We start from the raw sequence: 23066 nt of genomic DNA on the forward strand, positions 1-23066 counted from the left end.
TATGGTGGTCGACACGACCAAGGCCTTAGGGCGGTATAACACTGTGTTGTTGTAGCACGGTGGATAGGAGGTGGTATGGGTATGGCATTAATCAATTGGAACAATTTAAGGTGGTATGGGAGGTAGTTTATGCGATCAACCAATGCAGGGAGGTGTATGCGATGTATTATATCACTCAACAAAATACAAATTGGTTCAACACCAACACTACAGTGATACCATGTTTCTCAATATATTGTAATACCTCTAATAAGGCAGTCAATTCTACACAAGCAAGTAATGATAACCAACGCACATTCATAAAAAAATTACATACCACACACAGGGATTCAATGTCTATGGAAGAGGCTCACCACACTACAACACCTTCAGGCATCATCTCCATGTAGCAACCGCATCATACTTTTGTTTCCCACATTTCCCCACCTCTAGGCAATGCACAAACCAACGCTATTCACGACACCTCAGACCATCTTGGCAAGGAATGTCAACATGCCATTTTTTCCTTTTGTACCTAAGGCACAAGCTCATAGTGAGGAAGAATACCACACACCATGGTTGTGTTCTTGTGAGACCATGTTAGGCAAACATGAATGTGAACACTCATGAATGATAGAACAATGGATTGTATTTCTTATAAATATATACCTACATTTGTAATACATTCGAGTGACTGTTGGATTCATCTTCCAACCTCTCTCTGACTCTTTTGATTGTTTATTTTTCACACCATAACCCTTAGAGGATTAGATATCCAACAATTTCAAAATCTTTCTTTCATGAAAATAGATTTTATTAAAGTAGAAATAAATAAACAGTTTTATTTTTTTTAACCTTAAAAATAATTACATAATCAAATCCAATCATATGTTTAAATTAATTAATAATGCAAGAATTCATACTTGAAGAACATTATATCCATCAGTAACAACCACCACCAACAAATATATTTTGGAAGGAGAGTTAATTCTTTCAAAATGATAAGTTATCAACGTGTTTTAAACTTTTCAAACCACTATGTTTATACCCAAAATATTAAATGAACAAATAAAAAGGAAAGAAAAATGGATTTAAAATGACTTTCATAATAGAATTTTGAAGTGATAAATAAAGAATTAAATAGTTTTAAAATATTAAGATTCATTATTATTTAGATTTTATATGTGTACTTTTACAATGCTTCTTTGTTATAGGTATTTTTTTTTCTTTTCTTTTTTAAACAATTTTGTTTGTCATAAATATTAATATGTGATTTGTGTACTTTATGATATTTGTTTGTCATCAAGATTTTATTATTTTTATGTTTTTAAATAATTTTTACTTTTGATAGATATTAAATTTTGATAAGTCTACATTCATGACAATTTTGCTATAAAGATTTTTTTATTTCCAGTTTTTTAAATAAATTTTATTTTCAAAATTTATTAAAAACTTTGATAGAATTATTCATTATTAGAAATAGAAATTTCAAAATTTAATTTTAATTTCCGAAAAAATTAATCTAATATTTTTTTTTTAAACTCTATAAATTATTTGAAATATTTAAGAGGCGAAAGTGTTTTTTATCACAAACTCATTACAATATAACCCACGTTTAGAAAAGTATAAAAATCCATATTAGTAAATCTTTAAAATTGTTTTATCATACAATAAATCCAAACATTTTTTGAAAAGTATAAAATAATATAAAAATATATTTATTAATATATTTGTTTATATTAATAAATTTTTTTATTAAAAATAAAATTAATTTACAATATGCTTGTTTGATTATAACTTTTTTATATATATATATATATATATATATATATATAACTTTTGTATTTCTAAGGCTGTATTATAGTCCAAGAATAACACACTAATATAGGGAAATTAAACTTATAATTTAACATTTAAGAATGTATTAACAATGCCCGAGAATTACAATATATCCAAAACTTTATAAATAATATTTTTATAATATTATTTTAAATTAATAAATAATATAAATTAAAATTAAAATTAGTCATAAAAAAAATTATTTAAAAAACATAATTAAACATTAAAAAAAATATTGTAGAAGAAACAAACAAGTTGTTTCAATATCAATATTTCTATATATATTTATAAAATAAATAAACAAAATTTATTAATATAAATAATAGAAAATATATATATATATATAGTACTATCTAATCATCCATGGGGATTTGAGTCAATAACCTATCACAAGAAGTACCTTAACAATGCACCCATTCACTGTCAATCCAAAACCCCGTAGACAATATAATAATAAATTTTAATAACTATACTTTTATATTATTTTATTTATATTATTTTATTTTAAATATTCTTAATTTATATGTACTTATCCATTATGTTGGATACATTCTTCAATAAAATCTTGGATTCATTCTATAATTCAACAATTTTAAAGGCTTATTAATATGAATTTTATTAATTTTGAGTTTAAGTGTGTAGATATTTATTTGTTTATCATAAATATAGTGGGTTTGTTCTCCTGCACGCCTTCATTTTCTTAAAATTCTCTCCCTATCCTATAGGTTTTAAATGGTTCCTCACTTGTTGGTTAACTCGTCATGTAATTTAATATATTTTTATCATGCTTCACTTTTTCTTATTTGTTTTTACTTCTTTATAGGTGACTTTTTGAAAATTTTCTTATTATTTTTTCTATTTATTCATATATGATTTTTCTTTCTTCTCTTTAAGAGTTAAATAATTTACTTTTTTAATTATTATTATTTTATGATTAAGATAAGAAAAATATTAAGTAAAACATAAAGAGAATTTCATTAATTCAGATCTAGCAAGGAGCATGTAGCAGGAGAAAGAGGAGATTCTCTCACATATCAATTCGAGTTAAATTTTACCCTCTTTGCTTGCATGGAAAGCGTAGTAAGAGGGAGTGAAAGGTACCTGGATTCTATTGCCTCATATGATATAGCCGGAAATAAGGAATTATTCAATATCCTAGAGGAGAAGGATCTCAAATTTCATATATTATTTGGAGATGATGGGAGGTATAGTACCAATGTAATTGGTACTGTTACCTTTAAGAGGGATTCAAGCTGCCATATTTACTTGAAAAATGTAATGTATGTGCCTGGGTTGAAGACAAAATTGTTTTTTGTAGTTGTATTGGAGGAAAGAGGTTATGATGTGTTGTTTAGTAAGGGAAAATCATTTCTATAGCATCTTGTTGTTGGACAAGTGAAATATATTGGAGTTGGAGTGAAAAATCCCTAAAATCTATGGGTAGATTTCACCATGCATGAAATTATACTTGAAGGAGTGAGGTGGGGCAATATAGAGTCTTAGTCTGGGAGTTGCAAAGATTTGGGCGAAGTCGATTGGAGAGAAGTAGCAATTGTAGTATAATCATGTCATGGATCATTACCCTTACTACAAGGGCCCACAATATTCAGTAGAAGAGTGATAAATTGCAATGTATGCAGTCATATCTTGAGAAATAGTTGTAGAGTAGCTGAAATTACATGTTAAGGAGCCTAGAGTTGTATTGATAGCATTCCAGGAGGCATACTAAAAAATCAACAACAATTCAGTTTTCCCAGTAGATAATGCAGTGACTAGTAGAAGTTAGATGCTCCAGAGATAATTGCAGCTTAGAGACACAGTTGATTCAAGATTTTGGATGCTTCTCAGCTCAATTTGTTGGAGTAGAAACAACAACAGTTAGAGGGAGTTGTGTTATAGTATATTCCTACTGGAGCGAGGTTGGGAATGTGAAAAATTATTTTTTTTCTAAGCGGGAGTGTTGAAAATGTAGCAAGAGAAGTCTCCATTTGACTTGTGCCTTAGTCAAATGGATAAACATCGATTTTCCACATCAGTAGGATAACTTGGATTAGAGTTAGCTAGATTGACATGGCCTTGTATACTAGAGAAGTGAGTAAATTTGAGTTTGTAGGTTTGAAGTAGATTTGTGCATGAGTTGATTGCTAATATCTAACAATCTAATTGAGTTATTATTATTTGGACCCAGTTAAATGAGCTCTAGTCATTAGTTGAGTTAGTTGAAGGTCAGATGAGTAGTTGTAACTATTGTTAACTTACTAATCTCTTAGTTAACTACTCAATCAACTCAAAATAGACCCACTTGTGCATGGAATTCCAATTTCCTAGTTGAGTGGATGAAAAAGTCACATTTGTGTTTATAATTTTATACTGTTGAGTGTGTAGTGATTTTGCAGTGAGAAGGTGATCAATTCCCCTTGGATTTGTGAAAGGAAATAGGGAATTTCTCTAATTGTTAGAAGATTACTTTCTCATGGATTTTGCAAGGAAATATGAGGTTGGATGAGGTTAGGAAGTAGGAGAAGAGTTTTATAATGTAGGGTGTACTTCCAAGTTGAAGCAAGACATTGTAATTGTTTCTCTTTCTTATACGAATTAATAGAAAGCAACAGATTGATTTTTCCCATTTGGGTTCCCCTGTAAAATCACTTTGTTCCTTGTGTTTGCATGGTCTCATGTTATTGCATGTGTTTCTATCATGCATTTTCCTTTCTAAATAATAGTAGAAGATATTTATATCTCTTGATTTCAGTTCGATTTCATTAACAGTAGCAAATTCCTTCCTATTTCTACAAAAGAGATTTCAATTTAAAATTAGTAAATAAATTTTAGAAAAAAAAGCAATTCTAATCAACAAACAAATTACAAATTATATAATTTGAAAAGCTTTAAAAAAGTATGCATAACTAAATTGATGAAGAGTAAAACAAAAGGAAAGGTATTCTGAGAATACTGTGGATGTTATGAGATCTCAAAACTCTCAAAAGGAAGGGTATTGTTACATTTTAACTTACAATAGTTTTTTTTATTATGTCTTAAATGCTTTATAAAAATTTAATTTCTTATGAATAATGTTAATTTTTTTAAATTAAATTTTTTATTTTATTGTTTATTAATTTAAAATAATATTATAAAAATATTGTCTACAAGATCTTAGATAGGCTATGATTCGGGTGTGTTATTAAAACACTCCTAAATGTTAAGTAACTAGCTGAATTCTCCACCATATTAACGTGTTATATTTAAACCATAATGTAATCTAACCCTTGCAAAACTTATATAAAGATATATTTCATTATAATTTCGTCAAAAAAAACAAAAATTAAAATGTATAAAAAAATCCTACCTAACCAAAAAATGTATATATGAACCCAATCACCTGTAGAAATGGTCATATGAAACTACTATAAACATGAATAAATAAATAATATAATATGTTTTAAGTGTAAGCAGAAATAACATTATACATGACACTAGATAAATCGATCACGCAAACCAAACCACTCACAATTTTTTTTTTAAATAATATTTAAATTGTGTCGTATAATTTGTATGAGTAGACTATAATACTTTTTTATATGTATTATAAATATTTTTTTAATCACCTGTAGAAATGGTCATATGAAACTACTATAAACATGAATAAATAAATAATATAATATGTTTTAAGTGTAAGCAGAAATAACATTATACTTGACACTAGATAAATCGATCACGCAAACCAAACCACTCACAATTTTTTTTTAAATAATATTTAAATTGTGTCGTATAATTTGTATGAGTAGACTATAATACTTTTTTATATGTATTATAAATATTTTTTTTTATAATAGTTTAGGTTTTTAAGATTAATGATTTTATTTTGCTTGTGGGAAAATTTATTATAATTTAGTTGTCAAAACAATATTGAGGATGGTCATTTCTAGGTGTTATTCGTGAATGCAAGCTGACTTATCATCATTATTCAAGGGAAACCACATCATCTAGAATAAACCGCAAGGGATCCATAAGGGGGAAGAGTTTCACTCATTCCAAATGCCTTAGGATGCCTTTGGTTTTTAGGCGATTAACCTATTTCCTTACGTCCAGAGAAAATAAGCTCTTAGCTAAACAAAAATGGCTTGAGGACACATTCCAGACCCTTAATCAATAATATCTAAATTACTTATTTTAATTTAATATTATTTTAAATATTTTACGAGTTATTTTATCAAATCAACTTATATACTTGACTAATTATTATATAAATCAAATTATATCATATATTATGTTGTATATGATGATATATGTCCTTAACAAGTGGTTTATCTCACAATTTCTAGTTAAATTAATTTATGTGAATGACGAAAAATTCTTATTCAATGTGATAACTATTAAAAATATAAAAACATAAGATTAGAACGATATATTTTAAGTATTAATTTTTTTTTCTTAAAATGTGTATATAAATATTGAAATGTCACAAATATAAATATAGTTTATATTATTAAGTGTTATTATAAAATAATTTAAATTCTAGATTTGTGTATGCGAATGAGATATTTTAAGATGTAAATTTTTTTTATTAAAACAATTGAAGAAAAGTTTGCACCTCAAAAATTTTGATTCCTTTAAATTTTTTATGGATTTAGAATTAATATGGGTCTATACTCATTTTGAGGAACACGCTAGTAAAATATTTTAACTATATCAATTTTTATTTGTTTTATATAATATTTGCATCAATTATATTACAAAAAATTACGTCTATATCTCCTCCATTATGGTGGACTTCAACTTAATAGTTGATGCCACAGGTTGTAGGGACTATAACATAAAAACATTAACACATCACATAAACTATATTGAAATCCACAATACAAATGCACATAAAATATAAAAAATAATTAATTAATAAATAAAATATTTACAAGAGAACTATTGGTCTACTCATTTCCCTCTCATTAATCTCTCACTCACTTACATTCCCCATGGGCTCTCCTATATTTGTACAAGTGGATCTAAATGGAAAGTAGGTTCAAGCTCCTAAACAAACTCCCAAAATATCTCTTATGATCCATAAAAACTCTCATCTAATCCCTTATCTCTAGAGAAGATCTACCTAACCCATAATTCTATTAATTCTCCCAAAATACTCTCACAGCTTCTCCTATTTACAGATATTCTCATTCTCTCCTGAAACTATAGGAAACATACATTAAATAATTACATCCTACCTTAGGAAATCAACTCCCTTAATAAACATTTGACCCTAGGTTAGATGCTCCTGCTTCAGACTCCCCAGGTAAAATAAATTCATGGTCTCTGTATCATTTGTCTTTATAAAACTCCTCTTAGATCCCAACATTTCATTTGCAGTAAATCAGTTCTTTTGTCATGTTGTTGTTGTTTCATGGTTGTCTTCTCTGGTCTTCCAGGTTTCCAAACTTTATAATGCAACTCTCCTCTTTATTTGTTGATGTATACTTGAGCAGTAAAATCTATTATGTTGTTGTTTGTCTTCCTTGTGTTGCAATATCTCAGTTTATGTGATTTTTCCATCAATTTCCTTAATTCTTCAATTTCAATCTCCAATGTAGTTTTCAATTGAAGTTTACTCTTACTAGCTTGGAATATCAATTCCTCATCATTAAATTACAAATTACATTTTATCTCACGTTCCACATTTTCACTACTTGAACATTTCTCCTCTTTATCCGCAACTTGATTAGATTCAGGTTCCATCAACATCTTTTCTATCAATTGTAGTTCTTCTTCACATTTCATAAGAATTTTATGGTCTCTGTCAAAAATCATTTCAACAAACTAGCCTTCATCCCTGAATGAAACATAATTAGTGTCATGTCAATCATTTGTAACACATCATGCATCCACACCCTAATTGTCATATTTAAAACCAACATAATCGTTATCTTCCATCCATGATTCAGTCATCATATTTGGATCTTCTAAACAATTTGTGGTGCCATTTGTGGGAATCGAACCCACGTTCACATCACAAAATTTCATTTCAGCATCATCATTTTCCTCACCTAGCATTGGTCCTTGTTCTAGTTCATAAATACATACATTCATCTCAGTTATCTAGAGTGTTTGCGATTCCCTTAACAAAACTTTCAACTTGTGCTTCTGTTTCCTTGCAATCAACTATTTGATAGGCCATATAATTGTCTTCTTCATTAACCATCCATGTTTCTCATTCTGTAGAAGCTCCATCAACACGTCAATTCATGCCTTCAAATCAACAATCTCTTTCTCAAACTCTTCATCATGTATACCAACTGCTATGGCATAGTTGTGGCATTTCTCTAAATTCTGCGAATGACTATTCATACTCATCTTCATCTCCTTCTTCCCTTGAACAAGCTTCTTTGTACGCTTCTATCTTTTGCTGCAAACAACTACAATATTGTTTGTCCTTACAATATATTGATCAAACTTTGGGTGTAGGGCTCTACCGATCATGCACCTAATTACAACCAATTTTGACTTTGGATGATTTTATTAACATATTCACTTCAATTTAACTTTGACACCTTACCTTTCCTCTTCAACTTTACCGAGTCCTTATGTGATTTTCTCATCATATGACTCTACCTAGGAAATTTTGATTAACCCACTAAATATTTTTCATGTTCATTCAAGCACATATTCCACCAACTCTCCACTAATTATATGTCATAAAACAAAACCCATCATAACCTTTTACATTTTATTTTTTTCATTTGACACTTTACAATAAATAAATGATGCAAGGCCATGCCACTAAAATATATTCGATGCCTAAAAAAACTTACTTTTAATTTCTCAGTTACAAGAAATAAATGTAACTGGTGACATGAAATAAATGTATCTGCAATAACTGAAAACCATTCTCAATCCAAATGTAGTATTAGACTTGTCTGTGGACTTTAGATTTACAACCTTCAACCTTTTTCTTTTGACTCAATAACTTTCAAGTATTCATGCATACTCTTCCTTAAAACCTTCACTTTACAAATAATAAGCAATGAATTAATTCACTTGACATTACTTCCTTTTTGTTTTATTCTTCTTTTACACGAAATTTCCCATGGTTTCTCATTACTACCCATTCACAATTAAACCACTTTTCACTTTTTTAAAAAGTACCCAAATCTCCAAAAGGAAAATATACTTTTCCTGGTTTAAAAACTTAAATCAGCCAGCCCAACTTTTCTTAATATGAAAATAGAATAGTTAAATTGTGGACTCCGAAATAATTCACATTTACCACATAAAACAATTTGTCTATGTAATTTCACTTTGTCTTTTTATTTCTAAACCAAGTCGTTGAAACTTTAAATGAATAAACCCAAAAAGTAATTTTGTTATTAACTGCAAAGATTTAGGTGTATGTTTCTTTTCTATTTATTTTTCATTATTATCTAACTTGAATCTCTCCTTCCTTGCTCACCAAATTGTGGAGTTTGGATTGATTTCTTTTATTTTTTACATAACAGAGATTTGGCATAAATGGTGGCCATTCTTGATTTTTTCACAAGTTTGAAATGGTGGATCCTGCAAAGAAAGAAAATCCTCTTGGACTTTTTATATGGGGGTGTGTCTTCCTTCCACAGTTGTGTCTTAGAGAGAAACTAATTCAACAACTTTATCAATAAATTCCCGCAACTCATCCTTCTCTTCATATTAGTGGGATCGAGTCATGGTTGTCCATAATCATTGACCCCTACAAACGTTTTCCTGAATTTTGCAAACTGAGGAAAAAATAAAACTAGGATGACCATACTCTATTAAAACTGAGCTCATGAATCGTGACCCCAAAATCGTGGCATAAAAATTGGACAAAGCATGGCTTCCCTTTGGGAAGCTCAATGGATTTTGAAACCTCGACAAAAACAACAATCAATTTCTTGAGAGTGTGACTTCATCTGTTGTTGATTGAACTAATGAAGTAGATAATCGATAAACCTCCTCCCGCTTCTACAGGTCAATGATGGAAAGAGTTCAAGTCACCACCAGCATTAGTTGCAGGCTTCCTCATTTCGATGAGCCCTTTATTAGCTTTTCATAAGTATGCAATTATGCTTGCGGCTTCATAGTGTGGCTCACTCTTTATTGAAGTGCATTTTTTAAGCTTGGCCACACCTCCTCCTTGAACTTAGCCACCTTAGACTCGCACACTTTGGAACTATAACCAATTCACTTTCAGACAATGTTTTTTCCTTACATGCCAATAATTTTAGAATTCTCTTGTTTGTGGATGATGAAACACATCCGAGTTCCCACAAACACTCAAATTTAGGCTGTGATACCAAAAATGATGCCATGGGCCATGGTTCCTGCAACTTAAAAACATTAACACATCACATAAACTAAATTAAAATCCACAATACGAATGCACATAAAATCTTAGAAATAATTAATAAATAAATAAAATATTTCTAGGAGAACTATTGACCTACTCATTGGCCTCATATTACTCTCTCACTCACTTACATGCCCCATGGGCTCTCCTAGATTTATACAATTGAATCTGAACCCAAAGTAGGTTCTAGATCCTAAACAAACTCCCAAAATATCTCTCATGATCCATAAAACCTCTCACCTAATCCCTTATGTCTAGATAATATATAACTAATCCATAATTCTCTTAATTACTCTAAAATACTCGTGAAGGTTCTCCTATCTAAAAATATTTTCACTCTCCTAAAATTATAGGTACAATACATTAAATCATTAAATCCTAACTTAGGAAATCGACTCCCTTAGTAAAAATTTGACCGTAGGTTAGATGCTCCTACATCAATAGTACTTAATGATGAATCTCTCCTTATAAGAAAAGTCATCTAAGCCAATCCATTAAGCTCAAATTTCATGCTTCCTCTTTATATCTTTCAACGAAAATACCTTGCAATGGCCACCTCCACTCTTCTAGGAATCCATGAATAAAGAACATCCAAAATAACATTTTCAGCAGGTGTGTGAGTGATAATAATGCACTTAGCGAGGTCCTCCACAATGTTGGCTTGGAACAGGACCTCTTTGTTTTTTCTCTCATCCCTACATGAACCTGGCAATTATTTTAAGCATTCGAACTCATAGTTAACCAAAATTTGATAGAACTAATATTTTGTAAGAAAACCCCAAAATCGTGAGTGGAGGGATGATCTCCCACATAAGTGCACATAAAACAAACAATACAAGAATCACTCACAAAATAAAGAGTTGAGAATCCCTCATAAAATAGATAGTAAACTATTGTAAACATATGTTAATTTAATACTACATATTTATACAGGATATGATACGAAAATAGAATTATGGAACACAATACATTTTATTCTATATATTTTATTATGGTCATATATATTTATACATCAAATATTAAGTAATGTAAGTAATTTATCTAGGAAATCTAATTAATTGAGACTCAACTACACCTAAAACCAGGAGCTAATTACAACCACCAAACCAAATGACTTGTGTAAAGATTAGAAGAGTCAATACATTTTATGATGATGAATATCACACAATAGCACAAGATAAGCAGGACTTAATATCTCCAAAACTTACATGGTGAAAGGCCTTATAGTTAGCTATAGAAAGGATGTTGGTTTTAAGATATTACTTTTGATATTATATGTTAAATCCATTTGAGCACTAGAAGAATCACAAATATTCCTGATACTGAGTTATAAAGTGTCATCTAAATTGAAACTTAAATTGGGAAAATAACAAAAGAAATTATATGAATAGAAAAGAACATTAAAGAAAAACATGTGAAGATGTTAAAAAGCATTCTAATAAGATTGTCATAAATACTTTGGGGGTGGGTGGCCAGAAGGGGGAGAGGGGTGAATCAATATTTCGTTCCCAATTAAACTTTATTTAATTCATGCATTTATTTCAATTCATCTCATAAATTACTCCATTATCCAATCACAGTAATATATCTTATTCAAAGAACCATAAGAAACATTATAGTAATACCATAGGAATCAAAGCACATAAGCACAAGTGGACATCAATATTTTAGGTGGAAGCCCACTATTGAAGAAAATCACCAATGTTGTTATTCCCTCTTCTTCTATTATTATAATGAAATATCATTCATTACATCATGATCTTCTACTGGCGTAGAATATTGTCAATATATAGGCTACTATTAGCAAGAGACTACAACCTCCATTGAGGGTTCTAACCCTCAACATTTCATCGATCTTGTTTCACAATATTTCATACTGGGTCCACCTACCTTATCACAAAAAATGTAGGCCACCCTTCATCTATTTTCAAAGTGGACCCACACCAACAATAAGATCAACCAAGATACCAACAAACACATGTCAAATGAATCCGTGAGAACCAAGTCTTTAAATTATGAATGACTAAATCATTGAAGGAGAGTTGAATACCAAACCCATCTCCCAAACCAAATCAAGCAGCATACATGTAACAATACATATCTAGCTGGTCAAGCCATATAATCAACTTTTGAGTCCTTATACTGAACAACCCAATGGAATTGTTAATACCCAACTCATGAAATCAAAACTTTGCAACTCTTGCCATGGAAACCAAATTTCTACAATCAAATAACAACTCTAGTTGATAGGTCTAGAAGAGAAGAAAAACCAACAGCAAATATGAATCATATATCATTACCTCGTCAATCATCAACAAGTCATATTATTGATTCAATACAGTAGGGATCAATTATGGCATGAGTTCATATATTCAAATATGTCTTGTTATAGACAATAACAATGATTAAACCATACCCTTCTGGATCAACAAGAAGAATCAATCTTTGCATACTAACGAAAAGTCATGGAAATTTCATTCTAGCCCAAGAAAAAACCAATATCCCTACAATACAAATCTATTTGTCAACACTTCAATTCATCATCAGAACATAAATCCTCTTTAGATCACAAGATCTTCTCCTTCCTATGCACCTTTGTAATAGACCAATAACTCACTGAATGTGCACATAGAATGAGTTCCATCAGTTATCATTTTATAATCATTTGATCTTGTCACTACCAACGGTAAAAATCATTGATATATGATAACCATAAGCATAGGAACCATTGTAGAGCTTTTTTCAATGCAATATGATCCCCGTGCTAATTTGATGAGTTAAACACTCACAATGCCCAAATTTATAATAGAATGTCGCTTCCTTCAACCCCTGGGATTACTGTGGTATAGCCAAAAGTTCTCAAAATATAGGCACGCAATCATTTATTCTCTTAAAACATATGCCATAATATTAAACATAGCCCTTTTGTCGGAGCAATGGATTTTCAAAGGCTCACTCTGATGTTTCTTTTATATATACATACATACATATATACATACACACACACACATCATTATAATTCCTTTGCATGTAATCCCATTAATTGTAGCCCGGTGCATCGCAAAAAGAAAATTTAAATACCCTTTAGGGTGTAGGCCTTTCGGGAAGGACCCAGTTTTGCCATGTGAGACCATTTACATGAGCCCAACGTGATAGAAAATAGCCTTATAACATTCATTGGGTAAAAACCACTAGGCAGGACCCATCTTCACCACATGAGCACATTCGCTACAAACCACCTTGATGACTAGAGGAAATATAGAAACCTTTGAGCTTAAGCCTCAGACTAGAACCTACTATACCATGTAATGTCTGCATTCTTTTTTTAATGTCATCGTTGATCTTGCTATGACTGCCTTGTGGGATTATATAAAAGGAGTTTCTTTTAGTGTGATCTTTTGGATTTTCTGGTGCCGAACTCTGGTGGGAAAAATTGAGGTGAAATCTTGATTTGTGTTATTCAAACAAGTTTTTTGACTATAAATATGGATTGAGCGCCCTAAAAAACTTGTAGGGCACTTCGATTGTGTAGGGTTACCCATCAAATTTAGAGAAATTAAACCAAAAAACCCCATGGAAAAAACTTCTAGGAGATCACACTAAAAACAACTTGTATATAAAATTTTGGGCTGCCTCTTGATAGAGCCCACTGCACCACATAATGTGCTCCTTTTTACAATACCATCGTTGTTCGTACCATGTGTGCCCACTCGTTGTAGCCTTACGCAATGGAAGATGGAACTTACATAAACTTTTGGGATTAAGCCTCAAGCTGAGGCCCACAACAACACATAATATGCACATTTTTAAATTGCTGCCATTGTTCTTGCCACATGAGCTCGCTCGTACAAGTCTGACACCTAGCTAACAAAAATCCTTGGAAAGAGCTAACCAGCCTGCCATAGGTCATTAAATGCCCATATGGAAGGCTGGCTATAGCATGGATGTCGATGGATGTCGAGGGGGGTCATCCTCCATGCATCGTTATTTCGGCGAGAACAAACCGCTGTTTCCGGGAACGCGGGACCCGCCATCCACACGCTGGCACTGGGACCCATTTTCAAACAGCCACCTCCCCTCACGCCCAAATATCATTTTCATTTTCGAAAACTGCATTCCCGGTTTGAACCTGCTCTGCGTATCCTCTGCAACCGTCTGCGCCTGATTTGTGCATCCGTTGCAACCATCTGCGCGTTCCCAAACATCCTCTACAACCGCGGGCGCATCCTCTGCACTGGTTAGCTCTCGCCCTCTGCGCATCCTCTGCAACAGTCTGCGCAACATCTGCACCCACCTCGCAGGCAATCCCGGGCGCGAGGTAAAAATACAGTCATGCTCTCACATTCCGAATTAAAGAGCTAAGATTAAGTTTATTGTTGATCATTTCTCCGGGTCACTCACCTGCCAACCAGTCGAAAGATACAGATTAAAAGACAGAAAATCAATGATGTAATGAATCTAACATCTATCAGAAGTTGTAGAAAGCATCATGAGGGCAACTATCAAAGCGGGATATTTTTTTTAAGGATTAAATTCTGGGCAAATGGAAAAATAAAATGAAAAAGAAAACTTATGCTTCCTACATAAAACTTAAAGAAAATAATTTCTCATCTCATTTTGTCAGACGAAGACAGATGAGATTTCATTAAACATTTAGGGGCATTTCAGCCAAACCCCGGCAACCCACCAAAGATATTTAAAACAATTGACATGTACGAAAAGAATACCTACAATGGCTCGCTTTCTCGATTGAAATGCCAATGTTTTTTCTTCCTTTGCGTTAAAACCCTGCAATTCCCTGAGATAAGGATAACAATAACTGTTATACGCTCCCAAACCAATAAAAACTGTTATACTCTCCCAAACCAATCCAGGAGGCTATTCGCAGAGTTGGGTTATGTTAGATTAATTTTGCAAAGCAAGAAAGAACGAAAATCAGAGGAATGCGACCGTAGCCCTGAATGAAACCAACTATCAATGCTGAAAATGCTTTCTAAAGATTAAATTATGGGCAAAGAAAAAAATATTATATGAAAAAGCAAACTTACACTTCCCACCGAAATAAAACATAAGAACATAATCTTCTCATCGCATTTTCTTCTTCAACATATGGTCTCTCTCTCTTGATTGAAATGCCAATGGTCTTTTTCTTGATTGAAATTTCAATAGTGTGTTAAAACCCTAGAATTACCTGAAATAAAAATAATAACAACTATTCTACTCTCCCAAACCAATCCAATCCAATCCAGGTCAGAGCATTGTCTAGTAGAGTTGGGTTATGTCAAATTAATTTTACAAAGCAAGAAAGAAAGTAAATTGGAGGAATGTGACCCTACTTTCGTGGAAGCGAAGACTCTACTGGTGAACCAAGAACGACCGGCTTTAGTCATATCACACACATGCCAATTCCGCATCCAGATCAGTGTATATCGTTCATATTTTGCTCTTCTCTAGGTCACTCACCAACCAACCAACCACGACCTCTTGATCAAGATCGATGAACAGAGCACTACAAAACCCATCAGAATGCTGAAAAACGCGACTTAAGGATTAAATTGTTGACAAATAGAGGAACCCGAACCGATCCAAGCGAGGCAATCATCTAACAGGCAGCATGATTTTGCAGATACGTCTTAAGTGGATGGCATTTGCAGCCCCAACCATAAGATCAAATAATTTAGCTATCACTCACCTCCAAACCAACCCACCAACCACGACCTCTTGATCAAGATCGATGAACAGAGCACTACAAAACCCATCAGAATGTTGAAAAACGCGAGTTAAAGGATTAAATTGTTGACAAATAGAGGAACCCGAACCAATCCAAGCGAGGCAATCATCTAACAGGCATCATGATTTTGCAGATACGTCTTAAGTGGATGGCATTTGCAGCCCCAACCATAAGATCAAATAAATTAGCTATCTACTCAGAGTGGCTTATAAGTCATATGTCCAAATCTAATCCTCACTTAGAGGATGGAAGGTGATTAGCATAATGGTATGGATAATACCTGGCAAATAAATAAACCAGTCAACCAATATTGTCAACTCAATTAGAGTGCAAACTTACTTGTTTTTGCATCAATTCAGTTAGAAGGAAACATATCACGAAATAAATGTGCTGAGAAAAATATTATCCAGCCCAATTAGGAAGGATACATCAACTCTTCATGTAAGTATATGCACGTTTCTGTAATAGTAAAAAACCCTGGCAAAAGTAAATACAATGCCAACTCCTTGTGTGTTATTTCATATATATATATATATATATATATATATATATATATATATATATAGCATAGATTGATCTTTATCCCATATCTGTTTTATGTTGAGGTATCAAATCTCTCAAGTTACTAAATCCAATGGTTACTGCACACGCGACTGATTAACATTTTGTTCCAAGCAGGACATTCTACATCCCAAGTAAAGGGGATCCTTCAAACTTTGCATGTATGTTTGTAATATGTATGTTGAGAGGTATCAAATTTCTCAAGGTACAAGTCCCAAGGTTTTTGCATTCACAACTAATTTACTGCTTGTTTAGTTGTTCCAAGAGGCACATAAATCTGCCAACATAACGGTGATAAGGCAACGGCTTTATCACTATACTTAGGGTTGTATCAATTCTGCCAACACAACCCCTTTCATCACGAAAGATGATGATCATAGGCATCAAGAAACAACTCAAACATCCGCAATTTTTCTCCCCAAATTGCATGAAACTTAGGGCTTATTCACACGCTATCCAATCAACCTATTAAACAGACCTTTACCCACCAACCTTCAACACTCCTTTCTCCTTGATTCTTCCCACTAGCCTTCACTTCAATACAATCCAATAGACAGTCCCAACATGCTTTGTTCTGCCACAATTTGAGCAATATCTTGACCCCTGTTCCTCACTAAAATACATGTGCTAAATCCTTAAGTCATGTGTCCTTATTGCAGAGACATATCACAGTAGCATGTCACCTGTTAAGGGTCTCGTTCCTCATGATTAATTCAAAAAAATAGGCCGCATAGCGACGGACTTATGGTTAATTTTTTTGCATAAAAGAAGCTATAAACTAGGGTAGAAACTAGACAGAGGATACCTCCAAAACCCTCCCTCAACAGTCCTACACAAGGTATGAAAATCAAAAAAGAATCCATCCCCTTACTTGAGTAGATACTTGGCATTCTAGTAGACTATAGAAACCATTCATGCTCCAACATTCGTCCTTCTTCCAAGTGGAATTTCTTGATTTTGCTAAATTTGAATTACTACAAGAATCTCATGCTTCCATTTTTTCTAGCAATTTGTTCATTTTAGTCCCGCTCTTATGCATTGACAATATCTATCCATTGCTTCAACCAGATGACATAACTCAATATCAACCAGCTACAGTTTGGTTGAATGTATATGTTTATATTTCTAATGTCAATATCTATTGTTTCATTTCACAATTGTTGGACTTTTAGTTATTTTTTCTAGAAAGTAGAAATATGCTTTGTGGGTGTTGTTTCCAATGACTTCTCTCATGCTCTGTTTTGTTTGTTTTCATCATCTTGGATACTTACATTTTTCTTCATATGTATCAGTGCGCTGTTTTTTTTAAAACCAGAACTTAATCATGTCCTCTTGTGTGATATATGTATCTAAATCATTGACTTTGATCAACATTTCTTCCACTGAGATTTGGTTTTTACAAGAGATTGTACAAAAATTTAGAAAACCAAAGACAAAGCTAATATTGTGGCTTCTTGGCAAATATGATGTAGATCCATCAACAAATGCAACATATGGTTCCCTCGTAAAAAGCTTAGCATTTGTGAGGAAATTTGTTGTTGGAATCATGGTTCCAAAGGACTACATTTGCTCGGTCAATACAAACTTGTATTTAGAAGCACCTACAAGTATTGTACAAGATGCACACTCTGCAGGGTTGGAAATATTTGCTGCTAATTTTGCCAAATTATAGCTATGACCTAGTAAGGGAATATCTTCAGTTTGTGGACAACAAGAATTTCACATTTAATGGCATCCTAGCCAATTCCTCTGTAACAACATGTTGTTGTGTGAGTATTTCAGCATCATTGAAAGCATCCACTTAGTTTATATGCCTATAATAAAAGGGATGTTTTTAACAACATCTTGTTGTTGGTAGAAGAAAAAGCTCTCTGGGCACTCACTAACCCAACAATCCACACTCATTGGATCACTTTCATGCTTCACATACTCTAGCCTCTTGATATTATTGTACATGTTTGACATATCCTTTCTTGTCATGAAATAATCTCGAGGTGCCCCTGTGAGCAACTCACCAGATCCATATCTTAAATCAAAGATAAATTTTTCCCAGATCATCGTAGCATTAAAACCATCACGAACCAAATCTTCAACAATAGTTCGTATATGCTCTGTTAAATGCAGTGCAAAATTGAATTTCTTGGGCATGTCATTTGCCTCATTTCCGTGACAAACCACATTTTTGTCATCGATATGTCTGCATGCTGTATATATTAGAACGACATCATTTGGTCTAAGAGCAAGTCGTCGCATAATAAAGTGACACTGACAACCAACTTTGATGCTGTGACGTGGAAGACGTTTCTTAGTTGTGGATCCAGGTTCAGCTACATTGCTGGATTGTACATGATTTGGACCATAGGTACACCAATATTTGTGATCAAGAATTTACCAAAAATTAAATAAAATATTTATGCATGTTTCACATAGTGAACTTAAAATCAAAATTTTATATATATCTCTCTCTCTCTCTCTCTCTCTCTATATATATATATATATATATACAGCGAGAGAGAGAGAGAGAGAGAGAGAGAGAGAGAGAGAGACTCACACAACATATTCTAGATATGTTGAAGAATTTGTCCTCTTGATATCCTTCACATCTTTAATTCATCGAGTTTTAGCAACAAATTGAGTAGGTGCACTTTCCCTCATTTGCTCTCCACTTATAAAATCCTCAAGTCGACAATATGGAATAATCACAACTTGGTCTCCTGCTACTTCTTTCCATGTCAAATCTTCCGCTGAAAACTCTATCATTCCTTCTGGGTCCTCAACCTCCAACTCATTGATCAAGTCCCACTTCTTCATTCTTCAAATCCCTATACAAATGAGGGAACACGAATATTGACTAAACATATGAGCAACAGTTCATACTATAAATATTGAACACCACTTGAAATGCAATTTTTTGTAGTGTGTACAATTTACACTCAAGACCCCACCAGATATAAACACATTTAGAGCATAATTCCCTATCTCCCCTTCAATATTTCCTACCCATGCACAAAACAGTATTATAGACTTTCAAATGCTTCATCTTGGTATAATCAATACATTGTTGAAAGAAACATAATAACATGCAAAATCTGTTGCAAAGAAAATCCAACAACTCCTTGATAAATATGGATCATGACATGGGTTTATATTCTGAAGACCGAACCCTATTACTGAAACCTCTGTATATGTATCTCAATTTAAAACAGAACCCTCAATCTCTTGTCTCCAAGTCATCTGCAAAGATTCCCCACCTCATTGTTCTTTATCCAAATCCCTGAAACAAGAACTTCTTGCACAGAAGCTACTTAGTAGATGTTGCACAAGCACTTTTCTGAGTTTTGAGTTTTACCAACATAACTGTTTGAACCCAATGAGTAGCTAGCTGCATTCGCTAAAGTCCTATGAAAATGGGAAATGTTTTTGTTCCCAAACCCATATCTGCTACCTTTTGAAGTGTATTGCTTATGAAGGTGTCAAAATAGCCCTAACTCCACATTATTAGTATGAAAAGTTAGTGCTGCTATAAGATGATGTTATAATGTCTGATTTCACAGTGGCTTTGACTGATTGCCATTTATCCCACAGTTCCTGCAGTTCCATACCAGAGGGAAAAACAATTGGCTCCTGCAACATCTCTAGTTGTGGATATAATGAAAGGTATCCTTACCTTGTGTTTAGAAATTATTGTTCGAAAATGCCATTTTAAAATATTCTTCTAGGCAGACATGACAAGGTTGTCTAGACTAAAATATTACTGTAATGATGCATCATTTATTATATGTTGTGTTAGTAGAGATGATCAGAGCATCTCAGGAGTATTGAGAAGAAAACACTAGGATAAACATAGCCATGGGTATGAGTAGAAGAAATGCAGAGGCTGACTTACAGTTGCCTTCTGGATTTAGATTCTTCCCTAAAGATGAAGAGTTGGTTGTGCATTACTTGTACAAGAAGGCAGCCTTTCAGATGATCCCTGTTCCTATAATAGCAGAAGTGGATCTCTACAAATATGATCCATGGCAACTTCCAGGTATATTTTTCATTTCTCCCCTCTAATTCTTGTACCCATATTTCTAAACAGATTATAGAAGGTGTGATCAGATGGATTTCAGGACTTAACGAAGAGCATGTTTTTTTCTTTTTTCTATTTACAGAGAAGGCCCTGTTTGGAGAGAAGGAATGGTATTTTTTCACTCCAGGGATAGGAAGTACCAGAATGGATCAAGGCCCAATAGGGCTGCTGGTTTTGGATATTGGAAAGATACAGGTGCCGATAAGCCCATCACTGCTAAAGGTGGAAAGAAGCGAGTGGGCATCAAGAAGGCTCTTGTCTTCTATGCTGGGAAAGCACCCAAAGGCACAAAAACAAATTGGATCATGCACGAATACCATCTTGGTGATGTTAGCAGACCTGCAGGGAAGAAAGACAGCTTAAGAGTAAGTTCTTTTGTCCTCTTTGTAAGGTCTTGAGTCGGTAGTTTTGGAAATACAGTTCACTGGGTCAATTTGGCTTCTGGTTGTTATGTTCCATGCTTTCCCCCTTCTGTTTCTTCCCCTGTTTGCTCATATGGGCATTAGCAATAAGGATATTGCTGCTGAATGCTTGATTCCTCAATTACAGATATTGGTTCTGTATTGGATTGGAATAGAAATAAAAGACAGGGGACTTAAATGATTGATTACTCAATTGAAGCTATTGTCAGTGGAATGTTTGGATTTGCATTTTTTATGGGATGAATTATTGTATTTTTTTCTATCAGTTCTCTGAGTCCCAAAGGCTGGGAATTGTTTTTCCTTGTCTTGGATTTGGCCATTTGAAAATAGTTAGAGAATGAAATATAAGTTAGGGACTGGATTCTATATTTTCTTGTCTGCTCTGTCATTTATTTTCTTGTCTTGTCAGTCCCTGGTTAAATATTTTTTTATAAGAGTCTGCCTGTACAGCTTATCCGGCTATAGTTATTTTCAAACCATATTCTGAATCTCTCGTTTTAGCTTCAAAATCATGTACAGCTTGATTCTTTGGAGACAACCTTTGACATAAAACAGGATTGGATGCCACAAATATTCAGTCTATCTTAGGTCCCATGCTATTTTTAGCAAAAGGCCCACCTCTTTTTTAATCAGAAGTTCCACTCTTTCTGTCCGAACTACTTTTTGAATGGTTGTAACAATATAATATTTTTAATGTAATATAAGGCTGGAATTGAAGGAAAGGAAAGTTTAAGGACAGGAGCTTGCCATGTACTTTAGCATCTTTGTTGAATGAAAGGAAATTCAATCAGTTTGTCCCACTTTGTTATACAACTTTAATCAGTTGTTTGTCCCCATTCAACCTATTTGATAAGGACAATTTATGACAATGTTCAGAGTTATCAGATCTGAAAGAATCTCTGTTTCGACCATAAGTCTGTAAACGGGCAATGCCCATTCATATCAATTCCATCGGACTAGGGTACTTAACAAAAGTTGCAGGTGATGAGCAGAGGGATGGATTTAGATTTTTCTGAATGTAGATGCTTGAAAGCCTTCAAGTTTGCAACGCTTTTGTAAACCCGTTACTCTGACAGAATATCTGCTCATTATTTTAAACATCTAGTGTGTTGGTGGTTCTGACTGTACAGTTTGAGAATATCTGCTCATTAGTTTAAACATGAGAGTGTGTCTGCAGTTCTGATTATTTGTTCGTTTGAGAATTGTTTAAGTAATTTCAGATTCCTAGTTTAGGGACTTTGTTCATGAGAGGTGCAGATTTGTATATCATGAACTAAATTTCAACAACAATATGCTTCCTCATCAAAGGAGATATGCAAAATTAATAAGTGCATATTTAGTATAAATGTTTTTCCATGGTTTTGCAGAATTATAAAAGCAACTGTATGAATCAAGTATAAACAACATCCAATCTGCATGCAAACATGCGCTTCCACATTTTATATCTCATACATGTAAGAATACCTACATGAGCAGTTTTCAAATGTGCTACCGAGACTCTTTATAAAATATGTAGGAAGCATAAGTTTGCTTTTTCATTTTATTTTTCCATTTGCCCAGAATTTAATCCTTAAAAAGTTTTTCCCGCTTTGATAGTTGCCCTGATGGTGCTTTCTACAACTTCTGATAGATGTTAGATTCATTACATCATTGATTTTCTGTCTTTTAATCTGTATCTTTCGACTGGTTGGCAGGTGAGTGACCCGGAGAAATGATCAACAATAAACTTAATATTTTCTCTTTAATTCGGAATGTGAGAGCATGACTATACTTTTACCTCGTGCCCAGGATTTCCTGCGAGGTGGGTGCATATGTTGCACAGACTGTTGCAGAGGATGCGTAGAGGGCGAGAGCTAACCAACGCAGAGGATGCGCCCATGGTTGCAGAGGATGTTTGGGAACGCGCAGATGGTTGCAGCGAATGCGCAGAGCAGGCGCAGACGGTTGCAGAGGATACGTAGAGCAGGTTCGAATCGGGAATGCAGTTTTCGAAAATGAAAATGATATTTGGGCGCGAGGGGAGGTGGCTGTTTGAAAATGGGTCCTGGTGCCAGCGCGTGGATGGCGGGTCCCGCGTTCCCGGAAACGGTGGTTTGTTCTCGCTGAAATAACGAT

At 33.3% G+C, this 23066-nt stretch overlaps 1 pseudogene; it reads left to right on the forward strand.

The window, feature by feature from the left end:
- Positions 1-20306: 20306 nt before the first annotated feature.
- On the forward strand, positions 20307-22666 carry LOC149226255 (NAC domain-containing protein 68-like; annotated as a pseudogene).
- The last annotated feature ends 400 nt before the right edge of the window (positions 22667-23066 follow it).

Source organism: Pinus tabuliformis, chromosome J (genome assembly GCF_031772625.1).
Source record: "Pinus tabuliformis cultivar Carrire ecotype Pingquan chromosome J, CPIR1, whole genome shotgun sequence".
Lineage (NCBI taxonomy): Eukaryota > Viridiplantae > Streptophyta > Pinopsida > Pinales > Pinaceae > Pinus > Pinus tabuliformis.